This window comes from Platalea leucorodia (genome assembly GCF_965183815.1).
Source record: "Platalea leucorodia genome assembly, chromosome: 4".
NCBI lineage: Eukaryota > Metazoa > Chordata > Aves > Pelecaniformes > Threskiornithidae > Platalea > Platalea leucorodia.
Window position 1 is genome coordinate 12,517,504 of NC_138826.1, and position 14,569 is coordinate 12,532,072.

General features: G+C 43.8%; 1 protein-coding gene across 3 annotated transcripts in view; it reads right to left on the reverse strand.

The window, feature by feature from the left end:
• The window catches only part of ADD3 (adducin 3), a 101,648-nt gene extending 89,352 nt beyond the window's left edge, over positions 1-12,296 (reverse strand). For 2 of the 3 annotated variants that reach the window (XM_082310552.1, XM_082310549.1), the window contains exon 1: positions 11,879-11,966. The gene's annotated coding sequence lies outside the window, so the exon portion shown is untranslated. Of the gene's footprint in view, positions 1-11,878; positions 11,967-12,279 lie in introns of those variants that run through there. The other variant, XM_082310551.1, reaches the window with a different exon arrangement.
• Positions 12,297-14,569: the final 2,273 nt, after the last annotated feature.

Here is a 14,569-nt window from a genome sequence, read left to right on the forward strand (position 1 = left end):
ATGTCCGGTCCTCGGATCCTCTTTATTATACCCTCATTTCCCCTGACTGAAGAAACCTCTGTAACAGAAAACCCTCAGGAGCCATAATTTAACAAAGACAGCATCCAAACTTGATACAACGACCATATGAATGAAGCCAGTAATCTGGGTATGGTTAGAGTTTAAAAAAAAAAATTCCAATGGACAAAATGAAAAACTACATTTGATAATAAATCTTCTTTTTATGAGTAAGCTTAATACCCTTCCTCTTGGTACAAGAATGTAATACTGTCTTCCTTGCCAAGAAACAAACAAGGACAGAAAACCCACACAGAACAAGAACCGTAAGAAACAGAATAAACATCAGATACACATAGTATTTTCAAAAAGTTTTACTTTTTTTTTTTTTTTTTTTTTTATATATATGGCCTATATCTCATTAACCAAGACTTTTTAAGAATACCAGTGCTTGAAATGAGTCTTCAGAAAGGCAACAGAAGTCAGAGCCAAACCAGGGCTGGGGTGAGATGAGACAATTGCATGGGAATTACTAACGAGCTCCTCCACACACTTCAGTATTACGAGAAAGCAACAGCCTACACGTGTGCAAGCACAGTAGTCACACACAGACAGACCCTGGGCTGGTAGAGTACACACACCACCTTTTTCCTACAGAAATCAAATGGCTGAGGATCCAAAACTACTGAGCTTGGATGAGGACTCTGTTTGCAGCCAACCCTGGACACCACTGTTTTGATGATCTGAACAACAAGAGAAGTGCTGCTACTCCTGTTTGTGCATTTAAAAGGTGCCCAGCACAACAAGCTCTCTCTGAAGCCATTTGGCTAATCACATTTAAAATTCAGGGGCTCCGTTTTGGTTCATCTAACACTGAAATGCTACTAACAGAAAGCAAGTTCACATTGGGGGCGATACGTGCAACAGGCAAAGTAATTTTCAGAAGCTCTTTCTGTTGAAGTCAGTATCAGGTCGTCCAACGCGCTGACACAGCCAGAGCTGTTATTTTTAAACACAGCCATAGTCTATTTAACTAAAGCATCTTTACTCTGACTGAGCCAGTATTACTTTGATAAGACTCCTTAAGTATCTACACTGAAGCCTGCATATCACATCAAACAAAGAAAAAACAAACTTTTGAAGACAACGCTTCATTGCGGCTAGGAAAAGAGAAAAAAAGGAAAAAGAGAGAGGTCCAGGAAAAAGCTAGGAGGACTCAGCACTGAAGACCATAAAGTGCTATCTGCAGGACAGCTATTCACACTGTGAAGTTGTATCATTCACCACCTGCACAGAGACTAACTGGAACAATTTCAGTCAACTTAAACAGCAAACAGCTTTCTGCTGTTGGAAACTCAGCATTACATTTCTAAAACAATTCTTCTGCCAAATTTGTTGGTAGCAACACTAGGTTTTCTTACACATCATTTAACTGATGAGAACCTGGATGGAAGAAGAGAGGCAATACCATTTTCAAAGGCATGTAAGAGACTGCAAGTTATAGGTACACAACATTTTGGGAGGCAGGCTGAGCTATGCTAAAGAACTTATTTGTATACAGTTTCCTCAATGTAATTCTTACTTCTTTATAGTTGTTCTTTAAAGTTGTCTTATGAACATATGCGTAAGTTCATTACTAGAACCAAGCGCAACCCCATCCTTTCCTCTCACCAAAGAAATAATTTTTTCCTGAACACAGAGACACTGTGGTCCACCTGAGACAATGAGGTTTTCCTACAGCAATATTTAACCTCTATTTCTTATACATAACTATGAAATAGAACCAAAAAATAAGAAGATCAATGGTATACACACTGTTCAACAGTGAAACCGTTTTTATTTTACAACAGAAAATCTAGTTGTGCGTCTTGTGCTGTGGACATATACTGCAGGCTCTGGAGACAAGGGAAGGCTGTTACAGAAAGCAACCCCGAGCACCCGACACCTCCGCACCACCCAGGACTGTCACTCGCTGGCAGCCTCATGGAGCTGGGATACAGGTGCCTGACATGTGAGCCAAAGTGCAGCTCAGCCCAGCATGTTTAATTAAAATCATTTCAGAGTCTACATAGTTTCTCCACAATGTTACATTTATCCCAAAGAGCCTCCCTTTATATATGACCTTCCCCCCTCAGATTTTGAGGGTACTGGGAAGGTAAGGGGGAACCTCGTAACCTAGTGGCTGCCACATTGTATCTCAAAGCCTAGAGAAAGGGCTTTTCCATTCTTACTTTCCTACAAACCAGTCCCCTTGCAGAAAGCTCAACTCACAAACACCTTCCACTTATATTTTTGCATTGTCTCCCGGTACCGCAGGCAGAACCCTGCAGAGCTGTCACCACTAAAGGATTAAGAGGCTGGAGTCAACCTGAAGCTCGGCGCTGACAGTCCCCCATCTCCCTGCTCCCCCCTTTCCCCGCAGGTTCTCACTGCTGCCTTCGACACCTCACTTGTGAGCACTCTAGTGCTCACTCAACCCTCCCTTGAGCTAATTCAACTTATTAAAGAGAGTTAACGCAGACAGGGGCGAGAGGAAGTATTCTGCTGCAATTCAGGGTGAATTGCAGAAGTTCAGCGAGCAGCAGGGCTTGCACAAGAGAGGATGGGGCAGGACCACACGGCCAGGAGGGAAGAGCAAGATGTCCCCTGTAGCTTGGTTGTAACATACAACCCAAATATCTTAATCAGATGGAAATCAGAGTCCTAGAGAGGAGTGACTGTACTAAAGAGGTGATTATATTTATTGAAACAGTGACACACAGACTTCTTATTTGACTGGGTTCTTAAATAGGATTACAGGGCTCCAATTTTTTTCTTGAAATTGGTTTTGGAGAGAAAAACTAACCCAAAACAAGTTTAGAGAGACAGTGGAATAACCTTGGAGGGAGTACGCTACAGTATGCCATGTCAACCATAATAGTTTCCCTGGCATGAATATATGCTAGTACACATTCTTCGAGTTAACTAATAAACAGAAGAGTCATAAAAAGAATTACTTACAGTATGCATTTGCACATTGTAACCAGTAATTCTGTAGCTTTAATTTCATCTTTGAACTATCAGTTATATTAACAAGTAACAGGGGCAGCAGTATTACAGAAGGAGTAAACAAATGACCTTTATCTAGCTTTAATAAAGTAAATAAAGGGCAGATTTTTTTTTTTTTTTTTTTTTTTTACTTTCTTCTAAGAGAGTTTTATAGCTAACTACCAGCAGGGTGTGGACTGAAGCTAAAAACTTTGAAATAGGTCCCTGTGAAATCTGAAACCAAAATACGGCAAAGGTCACCCCTCTGTGAAGAACCATCTTGCCTGTATGTATACGAAAGCAAAGCTCTGTTAGCTCAGCCTCAGCAATAATGTAATTCAACTTACCCCCTGGGAATAGCAACAACATCAGGTTTCTACTACAAAGATAAATTTACTGCACACAATACCTGTTACTATACATTTGCAGCATGTTTGATAGTAGCCAGACACCAGTGTTACATGGTATACCTCAAGCTATTTTTTCTTGTTCAAGGCTAACCCAGGTTATAAATATGACATTGTTATTCTTACTCCCACCATTAGCTAATTCTTTTTAGTCAACACTGCACATACAGTAGAGCCTTATGCCACATACTAGCCAAGATTAATAAGAAAAGAAGAAATACATGTGATTTTTTAAAATTTTTACTATTTTTCCTCTCTAAAGGAGAGGATTTCAAGTCTTTTCAACAAGGAAACAGAGAATTTTTCCAGTGGAGAGACAGGATCTCCTAACACAAGTACTGGGACAATAAGACTACTATACTTTGTTCTGTTTTGTGGGCTCCTGTGAAACAGTTCACAGACAAGTGCCATATAGCAACTGAGGTTCTTGAAAAGGGTTGCCCATACGCACATTGCTCTGCAGATACATATGGGCTGGGCAGTCTATTTTTCCAGCTATAGGAAAAGACCAGGCAGCCGAAGCTGCTGGCACTGGAACCGCTGGGTGAGCTTGGGCTCCTGCTCGCCTTGCCTACGGAGCAGAGTGCTCCTACCTCCTGCGCCTCCACTCAGAGCTCTCCCTCACTTTCACTCCAAGTTATGTCGCATGTGTTTGCCAACTGAGGAGAGATTTGGCAATCTTCACATCTAAGCAAAGATTTCACAAAGTGTAGGACTGAAACGTTGACTGCCCTTGCTGGACAACACTTCTCTAGTATAGAAGGCATCCCACCGCACTTAACGGTCTCCATTGGCCACTTTGGGTCCATCGCTGAAGAGATGGTGTCTTGATCCAGGCAACTGGAGACTTTCAGACTCAAGATATTTTGAAGGACACAGGATCCCAGCTGACAATACATTAAAAGTCACTCGATTTGATTAGAAGCATTAACATGCAATAAAACACATTAGGAATGGCAAGAAAAAAAACCAAAAAATCATTTTCTGCTGACCAGACAGCAAAAATTCCCATTTCAAATGGCATAGTGCTTGGGAAGAGCTAAGCAGTCTGAAATCTAGCCCTTAACCAGGAGTTGTCTTAGGGCATGTAAAATTAGGGACACTGCTGTTTAAAAACATCTAAGCTTGAGCGAACACACACACAGAGTGTAACATGTATGCAACAACCATTTAAAGAGGAAGCAGTATTTCAGTTTTTCCCCAAGTGCTTGGCTCACAGGAAAACATCTGATGTAAAAAGGGAACCCACACTGCCCCTCTGCCACCTAAAGGCAAATTATCCAGGCACCTATAAAAAAACCCTCCTGATGTTTTACAGCTTAAACGTTTTATATAGTTAAACTAAGTTGTCTTGAGTTCACATGCTTTATGTTATTTGATATGTTTTAACTAGGAAGCTGCCTGGATGCATTTCAAGATTTTTTTTTTTTTTTAAACTAACCTGTTTTTGAGTACAAACTCGCTCATGCTAGCACTACACAGATGTATTCAATCTCTTTGTATGCTGCAAAACTATTTAAACAAAGTTTGAAACAGAGTAAAAAAAGGAGGGGGGAAAACCTGACTGCCAGACCACTGGGTTTGGTTTCTGGTTTTGGTTTTTTTTTTAATTTATTTTAAAAACCCATAAATTTCAATGTGTTTGCAAGTTTTTCTGCACATTTCTTATTTTGCTCAATACCTGGCCCATGATTTTGATCAGGTTGATAAGGAACAAGCCAAACATATAAAGAGGGCTTTGCTGGTTACAGGCATACTTTCCTTTACAAAACATTGTACTAGCCATTTTTAAAGCACGTATCACAACTTAATTTTTCTTCCTCAGCTGCTCAGGATTAAATCTTCGCAATAAAAATATTTATGAAAATTTGACTGAGCGATCTACTTTGGACACTTTGTCTTAGAAGATGGAGTTTTTTGTTCCAAATCATGCACACACAGAGGTATCCGCCAAGCTCTCCAACTGTGTCACTCCGGTCCTTAAGCCATTTAACACAGAACATGCACGTGTCCTTTGAATGCTAAGTCAGCTAGCGTCAAAGACAAATAGCTCTGGATAGTCAATCCATAACAATCAGCACATCAGGGAGAAATCTAATTTGTATTCAGTATTATGTCCATCAATGGGAACGGAAAAAGACAAAAAAAAAAATCAACACATACCCACAGATTCTTTCACAACCTCAATAATTTTAGGAATAAGAAAATTATACAGCCTCTGGCATGAAAATACACAGTTTGCCCTAAGAGACAACAGCTTCCATTTAGTAAATGAATTAAAGACCAGGAACATCTTCTGCGTTCTACCCTGACAGCTGGGTCCAAAAAAAAGTTGAGTCACCAGAAGAGTTTTGGCCTTTGCATATACTTTTAGACAAATAAGCATTTAAAGACAGCTGCCATTGAAAGCCAGAAATTGTACAGATTAACTGTGAACGTTACAAAGGCAATTACTCCTTAACTGGGTACTTAGTACAATGCCTCATATGCGATCAAGATCTGAACCAGGATGATGGGCTTGTTCTGGGCACTGTCACAATTTAATCATAACAGAAATATCTATTGGACTAGCTATTCATTTATTACAGCAGTAATACTACATCAGAAGGGCTAATGTTGTATTCAGTTAACACGGGAGCGCCAGGTATTAGTTTCATACACAGTTTCTTGCACCTTAATTTTCAGCACCATCATAGAAATTGCAGATAATACTGCTGAAAACAATCCTAAGAGAATACTCGGTCTTACCCTCCACAGGCTACTATATCATGCAATCTCCAAATAAAGTTTGCATGTTATAAGAACTCCATTTTTTGGTTTGGTTTTGGTGGTTTAGGATGCACAACAAATACAGTAGGTGTGCTGCAATAATTGGTATATAAAAAGAGAGCTGTCTTACATTGTGTTTTACTCCTGTTTTAGCATTGACCAGGAGCCTGGAGAAACTGTTATGCAATTCATTAGCACTCCTAAAAATGGTTGTGCATCTGAGTCAGAAAAACACAAAGGTACTTGCGAGGTCACTATTTTTGTGTCATTGTATTCAGTTCTAGACAGAGCTGGATGCACTGCCTAGTATTGTCCGCTGTTTCCGTCCCAAAATCCTATTTTCAATTTCACCTAATTTTTCATATGTTAGGCTGAAGGTTGCCTCTGCTAAATGTCTGCTAGATCTGAAGCATCTGAGCCAAAACACTTCTACTCTTCCTGACATGAGGGCTCATAAGTATACTTTCCAACGGTATAGTTTAATTTTCATTTTTAAATCCAGGATATTTTCTTTGGAAAGCACTACCCAGCTTTCAAATACTTGACTTTGTGGCCTTACCAATGCTCTTTACAAATACAGAGTTTTTTTGTATATAAATCCATGAAGACTAAAATGTCATATGGGTTGCTAAGGCAGTACAGGGATACTGGATTATATGAAACAATTTACATTAGTATCAGCAATCTCTCTGAACCCAGCCAACTTATAGTTTTCATTGATCTAGAAATGATTTATTTGAATCACACAGCCAACTTCAGTAACAAATCACTTCCACAGCATTCTGTCAAGATTCTAGAGCTGTCAAAAAAGCATTTCCTCAACAAAAGCCAGTCCAGATTTAGAGAGGCAAAAAAATATACATATATATTTTTTTTTCAAATTATATTTTTCCTTTCTTGTTTTTACTGTATTAGCACAAGTAAAGCAAGCTTTATCCAATAAGTAAGCTTTTCTATTTTGCGCTCTATTTACCATCCAGAAGGACACGCACAGAATGCTTGGTTGGGTGGTAGGCACCCTGCTTCCAGAACTGACATTTACTATGCATCTGCAAACACAAGATGCAGATCCAACTGGCCTTTAAACTATGTCATATTTTGTGTAATAGCTATGGATAACATGCATAGGAATGCTTGTTTTTAAAAAAACAAACAAACAAAAAAACCCCAAAACCAAACAAAAACACCCACCAAAAAAACACATCATGTAGTAATTAAATACATGCAACAATAAAAAAAAAATAATCTTGAGACCAATTATTATAGGCATAGATGAAGATAACAAGCACAGATTCTTCAAAGCAATTCAACAGAATCCTCTTTCTTTGGCCAACACAGCTCTTGGCTGAAGTGCCAGCTACTATTAACACCAACACTGTGCTAGGTACTCGTTCAGGGCAGCGCAGTGACAACAAGAGCAGCAGTAAGCTGCCATCAACTCTACGGTATTCAACATTGCCATGTACTTCAGCTGGAGAAGTAACTTCAGGAGGCACCGACTGCACAAGGGAAAAGGGATTTACCAGCTGTTAGCTGCTGCGGGTCAAGAAAACACAACGTGAAAAGCTACAAAGCAAGCTGGAGATCTCACACCAGCCTGCAATTTACTGATCTTCACCTCAACCTGCTAACTTGCATGAAAACTACCTGCTGCTTTTATGTCACTAGGATTTTAACACTTTAAACAATACAAGGCAAGAAAAGAGTGTCTTCCTAGCCAAGACTTGAACAGTTTAAAAGACTGGAACAATGAATGAGGCTATTGTAATATTTCCCTAATTAGCACTTTGTAACAGCTGATTGCATCCTTGTCAAGCAGAATTGACATTACTACCATAAGACACGTACTATGTTTAATATGCTCCCAGAGTCCTAACTAGATACCTACATTGCATTTACCAAACTGTGAAGATCTGGGGCGAGGGAGAAAAACAACGAGGAGCCATCACCCTCACAAAGGTTTGAAGCTCTCAAGTCTTCTTCCACTATCTAACTTTTCAATGAATCCAAAGAAAATCTCAACTTTTTAGTAGTAAACATTTTCCGGTTTACTGATGATTTTGAAGTGACACCCCCTGTAGCCTAGATTAAGAGCATGTCATAACTAAAGATACTTTCTTATCTAATCAAATTTATTAAAATTGGTTTGTCTTAACTAATAATCCAGACCACAAATTATTCACAAAACAGCTACATACTTTCTAGGATATCTTTAAAAGAAATACCTCAAAATCTCATTTGCAATGATGTACAAGGACTTGTGTTATCCTGAATACAGAAAAGAAACAAAAGTGTTTCCCCATGTGACAACTGACTCAAAGTTAATATAGGAAGCAGAGTAGACTCTGTGGCAAACAAATCTAACGTTAACACACAATGAGTAAGTTACTGCTTGCTCTTTATGGGTCAAGTAGCTTTTATTCATCTTCATCTGCCAAAAAAAATGCTACGCAAAAGACAACCACCCCCCAAGAATCCTACCAGAAGCCACACCACCATCTACCACCATCTCTCTTACAGCAACCAACGTTTCAAAACACAGCTTGAAGAAAAGCCTGTGATGTAACAGGAAGCAATGTTATTAAATAATATAGATTGCATTCTTTTAAGTCAATACCAAAACAATGACCTCCTCAGTTTTTGAAACAGCAGCACTATGAAAATGCAAAATTGATTTACAAGGGAAATAATAGCCAGAGGTTGCTATGGCTGTGAAAGTTACAGGACATTTTTTAAAGAAACAAAATTTTTTATCCAGTTTAAAGAAAGCTAGCAAAGGCAATTTGATGCACTAGCTCGAAGTCACACAAGTTATTCACATACATTAAAATTGTTTCTTTAAAGCATTATCATTCCAACACCATCCACAGTGCGGCAAGGACGTTTGTTGCAGTTTTAACTAGCAACAATGATTTTAACAAGGCAAAAACTAGCAGCCTTCTGCCTTCTTTCATTTCAGTTTTTGATCTGTAAAACATTCCACTTACAAAAGGAAACAAACTAACATTGGCCTGTCTTAAAATATTTTTCATTTTTCATCTCTTACATGTTAATTTCTGATGATTTTCACAGCAAATAGTGTCTTACGCCAGGTCATTTGGTCTGTAGCAAGTTGAGCTGAACAAAAGCAGGCAGCCTTGCGTGCAATGTCACCTCTAACATCACATGCAACAGGGACAGTTCCAGCACAGTTACGCTGAACCCAGCTCGGTTCATCCAGCCCTGTCGAACAACCAACGTTCATTTCATAACCAGCAAAGGGTCGACAGAAGAGCTGCAGTACACCTCGCTGACTGACGGTGAAACATCCCCACTCACCCAGATCGCGCAAGTCGACCCTCTCTGCGACCAGTGCAAAGTCTCTGGAGCGAGAGGCACCATCTGGACCTCCTCTTTGGGTTAGAGGATCACGGTGCACACAACAGCCTAACTGCACCACCCTAAAATTATCACGTCCTTAAATAAAAATGTCAGCTGCCTCAATCCTCAGGCAAGACTCAAGGATAATGACTGATTTAAGCAAGAGACCATTAAATCCCCAGATATGCTAAAGCATAGCAGCACTCCATCTATTGGTCAAGAATTAAGGACGTGCTTAATCATCATCATCGTGCACTAACCTCAATCATTAAACACTCGGCCCCTAAACAGCTCACCCCTTCCTCCCTGCTTAGGGCTTCACATTCTCCTAGCGAAAACTAAATGCAATAATATTTACTGGAAAATAACGTGAGTTTCAGTAAAAGTGTAAATGTGAAAGTTTCTGAAGTTAAAACTTGTATACGCTAGTAATCACACAATTATCATTTTGTTTCACTGTGGAGCACATGCACTCCTTAAGCAACGTAGCATTGAGGAGCTCATCCGATAACGGCCAAAGAGCCCACGGCGTTTCCAGAGTTCACACCTTCTTTCCCTGTAAGTACTGGATGCCACCAAGGAGGCTCAAACGAGGAGTTCACACGCCGCTTCCAGCCAGGTCAGTTATGTGACGGGGTGTGCGGACCAGAGAACTCCCTGGTACAAGGGATGTGCCTGCGAACCCCGGCAGGAAGGCGAAAGGGAGCCTTTCACAGCAGATCTGCTGCCAAAGCAGCCACGCGCAGAACTGCCCCGGCTCGCACCGCTCCCCCCAAAGCCACCACTGCCCCTTCCCAGCACATCACAACAGCCAGACATCCGCCACACCTCTGCTTTCTTCCAGTCGCCAGCAACCGGACCAGGAGGCAGGTGAGACAGCCTGAAGCTGCCCGAGGCACGCCAAAGCCCTTTTTTAAAGGCTGAGGTCACATTTATCAGCTTCATTCCGCTGGTACCAAAGCTGATTTAAGCAACAACTTCTCCCACACAACTAGTAATTCAGCAATTTCATACAGTCATGCTTTTATAACCCCTGGCCAATTATTTTTTGCCCAGATATTCATTGCCATTGATTTTATCTATCTGTTTTAAAACTTAACTCCTCCACATAGTGGCACCACACAGATGAGGCATAATCCTACGCATTCTTCCTCTGCTTGGTATCACATCACTACCATCCAGACACGAGCCCAGGACCCACGGATGAAAACCAGCGGATTCAGCCTCAACCTGCCTGTAACACAGCGATGCTGAGACGACAGAAACAGAAGCAACCCACCTCCATGACCGGCTGCGGCGGTTCTTGCTTTTGAGGCATGCTCTCCCCTTCTTACAGAGCCAGTCCAAGGCTTCCCTGCTAAAATCACATCGTTCGGCCATGCAGACCCTGCCTGCCTGCCCTGAAGTCCGGGATGAACACCGACTGATAAATCCGCTCTGAATTCCTAAACAAGCTCTTTAATGCGAGATGAAAATTGTCTTGGGGTGAGACCAAAACTGAGGAACAAACTCCCAAAAGGCCCATCGTAATCCTCATTTCTGGAGCCTAAAAGTTCACGGCAGCAGTCTTCAATTTTGTCCTCACTAATATAAACACACAATGAAAATAATCCCAAAACTGTTAACAAGACACGGCGCTGCCCGACCACGGCGAATCCCCCCGAAGCCGGCGGCGCAGGGCAGATGCTCGTCACGCCATAGGTGCGCATTGGCGTGACCAGAATACGGCTGCCTGCACCTGGAAATCGCATTCCTGGGCTCCCCGCACCATCATCGACGGCAAAGGTGGAGCGACTAAACATATAAAAACCCTGAAGAATATACATTTTTAAGAAGTTTTCTGAGACTCATAGGGACTCCGGAGCCTTGCGATGGACCAGGGAGAGTCCATAATTATGATAATTACTTTCACGGTTTTATTTGATTAGCAGAGTTTCCGAGCAGAGGCGCATTATTTAAAGCCCCGTCCTTCTCAGCTCAGCGCTGAGGCAGAAAGACAGCACTGCAGCATCTCCCCCGGCCGGAGAGCTGGCGTATACCCACGGAGAAGTTCCCCCTCAGCCCCACGGCGACGGCAGTCCCCCCTCACCGCCTCAGCCCGCTGGCAGCCGCGGCCCCACGTTAGCCCCGCAGCCGTGAGGCGGCTGAGGGAACGGGGGGAGCCCGCCAGGCCTCCAGCCGCCCCCCCCCCCCCCGCCTTCCCCAACAGCGGCAACGGTTCGGCCGCAGCCCCGCAACGGCCCTTCCCGCCCGCGTTGGGCGGGAAAGGAGAGGAACCCCCCCCTCCCTCTCCTCTCCTCACACCGCGGGAGCGTTACCTCAGCGGGCCCGCCGCGCCTTTGTGCTTCAGTCCATCCCTCCTCGCCGGCGGCGGGAGCCCCAGCACCACCGCGGCGGGAGAGCGGGAGGGGAAAAGGGCGGCGCACTATGTGGCAGGAAGGGACACCTGGGCTCCTCCTCCCTCGCCCGCCCGCCCGCCGCGGCTCACTATCTGGCAGCGAGCGGGGACTCGCCCGCCGCCCTTCCCCCGTCGCCCCCTCGGCCAAGTTTGAAGCCGGGGGAGGGTGAGGGGGGGCGGCGGTCGCCGCCCCCCCTCACCCTCCCCCGGCTTCAAACTTGGCCGAGGGGGCAGCGGCACCGCCAACGTCCTCCCCCCGCCCCGGCCGCCCTCCATTGTTGTCCCCGGCCCCGCTCCCCGCGCCTCGGCCGCGGGCTGTACCTGCAGTGCGGGGCGGGCAAAGCCGCTCGTCCCCCGGCGAGGCATCCTCCGGGGAGCGTTTATCCCTCAAGGGCCATGGCGAGCGGGGTCTGACCTGAGGAGATGGACCCTGCAACGCCCGGTGCGCAGCTGAGGTGGCGGCGGGGAATAAAATGAGGTGTATGGGGAAACAATGAATAAACCGCCCCCCCCCCCCCCCAAACCCTAAAAAAGACCTGTTTTGAGAGGAAATTTTGAGAGATTTCAACAGTCAGTAGGGCTGAAAGGCAGCAGAAGGCTTCTCCAGATGGCTGGTGCTGCTGAGGAGAAGGCTCTCGCATGGTGCGGAGAAAGCAGCCCTGGCTAAAAAAAGCTGCACGAAATGCAAATCTCATTTTGGCAAAAGCTGTCCTTTCTTTTTTTTTTTTTTTTTTTTTTGGCTTTCTGTAATTGTTTTGCTTTGCAGCTGAAATCATCTCTGTCTTGGTTCCCCACCCAAAGTTACTGGTTTCTTGGTTTCAGGGCTGGCTTGCTTACATCTGAGCGGTTCTGACCAGACTTTTGAAGTTTTAGAAGCACTGTTTGATAGTTGTACTTTATATGCAAAACAGTCTGTATTTTAATTATAATTATTTCTAAAACTCAGAAGTTGCCTAAAATACGCTTGAAAGGCTTAAAAGTTCCTTTTGAAATCAGCAATATTGCTTACAGGTGTAAAATTACTCACACAGCTCACTTCATGTAGGTTCAGGGACAAAACCTTTTAATTCTGCGTACTGCTCGCTTTTAAAGAGCCTCTCAGGGGCTGTAATCACAGGGAAATGAGCAGGGCTGGAGCACAGGTGAAGACACCGCCTGCCCGGGGCCATCTTCTGATGGAGTCACCAAAGAGGCTCCAGCCCCGCGGGCTGCTGCCACCACATCGGTACAGGAGCTGCACGTCCATCACAGAAAGGCCAGCAAGGCCCCTCGGGAGCTAGAGAGGTCTTAGGAGAAGAAAGTGCTTGAGGAATCAAACTATCCGGCCACGGGGTATTTGATTTGGATAGGGAGAGGATGCAGAACGTGTTTTAACTTTGCAAATTTATACCTGGCGCTGAGATGGCTCTACCTGACTGGACCAGTGCTATGGGAACCTGTAGGCACCGGCCAGTAATAATGGGATGAGGTGGTACAGCATCTGTTATTTAACACAAGACCTCTAACTATCTGGGGGTTGTAGGAAATTAAAACTTACCTTGAGCGCAGGAAGAACACGGGTGAGTGTTTACAGGCACCTACGTACATGCAGAGTGCGCTATGAAGGTTGAAGCAATTGGCTTTCTCCAATTTGCATATTTATTCAGTATAACACTCACGGAATTAGTAGGGCTGTTCCTTGCATGTTCATCCCCTCTGTTTTATTTCCTTTTAGAAAAAATTACAGCTGTATCATGTTTCAATAAACTTTCAACCTGAAAAGGCCAAGAAATGCCAAACTTAATGTGTGGTTTTGAAAGTGAGGGGGATACTGCAATGAAATCAGTGGATCGGGACTTGCTTCAACTGCTGCACTCTGGCCCAGGCAGCTGCTCAGCTAGAGATGGTGCTGGCACAAGAGCAATTGGGTACGAACTGGCCACGCACAGATTTCAGCTGGAAATTAGAGGAGAGTTGTTAACCATTAGAGAAATCAAATGCCACCTTTTCCAGGCGGGGTATTGAGAATGGAAAAATCTCACTGCTTTTGAGATGGAGTTTTATTAAAGTCATTACACAATGCATTGTCTGCAACAGCAGGGGACAGACTTGATGTCTCAGAAGGTTGATTTGAGTGCTAAGGTGCTGCGTGACATTGATCACACACCTTGCGATTTGAATTTCAGAGGCAGCAGTTGCTTATCCCAGCAGAATGCTTTCAGGCATGTAAAGATGCCTTTCGTGTTTATTGTAGGGTGAGTTTTCTTCTCCTGGGCCTGTGAACGAGCTTTGCTTTAGTCCTGGAAGATTATGCAGACGACAAGTCCTCATGATTCAGGCCATAAATGGATTACAAGCGGGATCAAGAAGAAACTTTCCTGCATGAGAGAGACTTCTCCCATTAGTTCTGGAGGTTTTGTTCCTTCCTTCGAAACAACTGCCAGGTGCTGCTGGCGAGTCACTGGCTTCAGCCAGTGCTAGTTAGGCAGGTCTCCGTGCTGCGGATGATGCAGCAAATGGAGATCTCTGCCTGTGCCTCCTGCCTGCGGGATCCTGCGGTGCCTGGGGTGCTCCTGCTGCGTAGGCACCCTTCAGTGGAGTAGGAGAGGTAACCCCTGGAGAGGGGAGGACA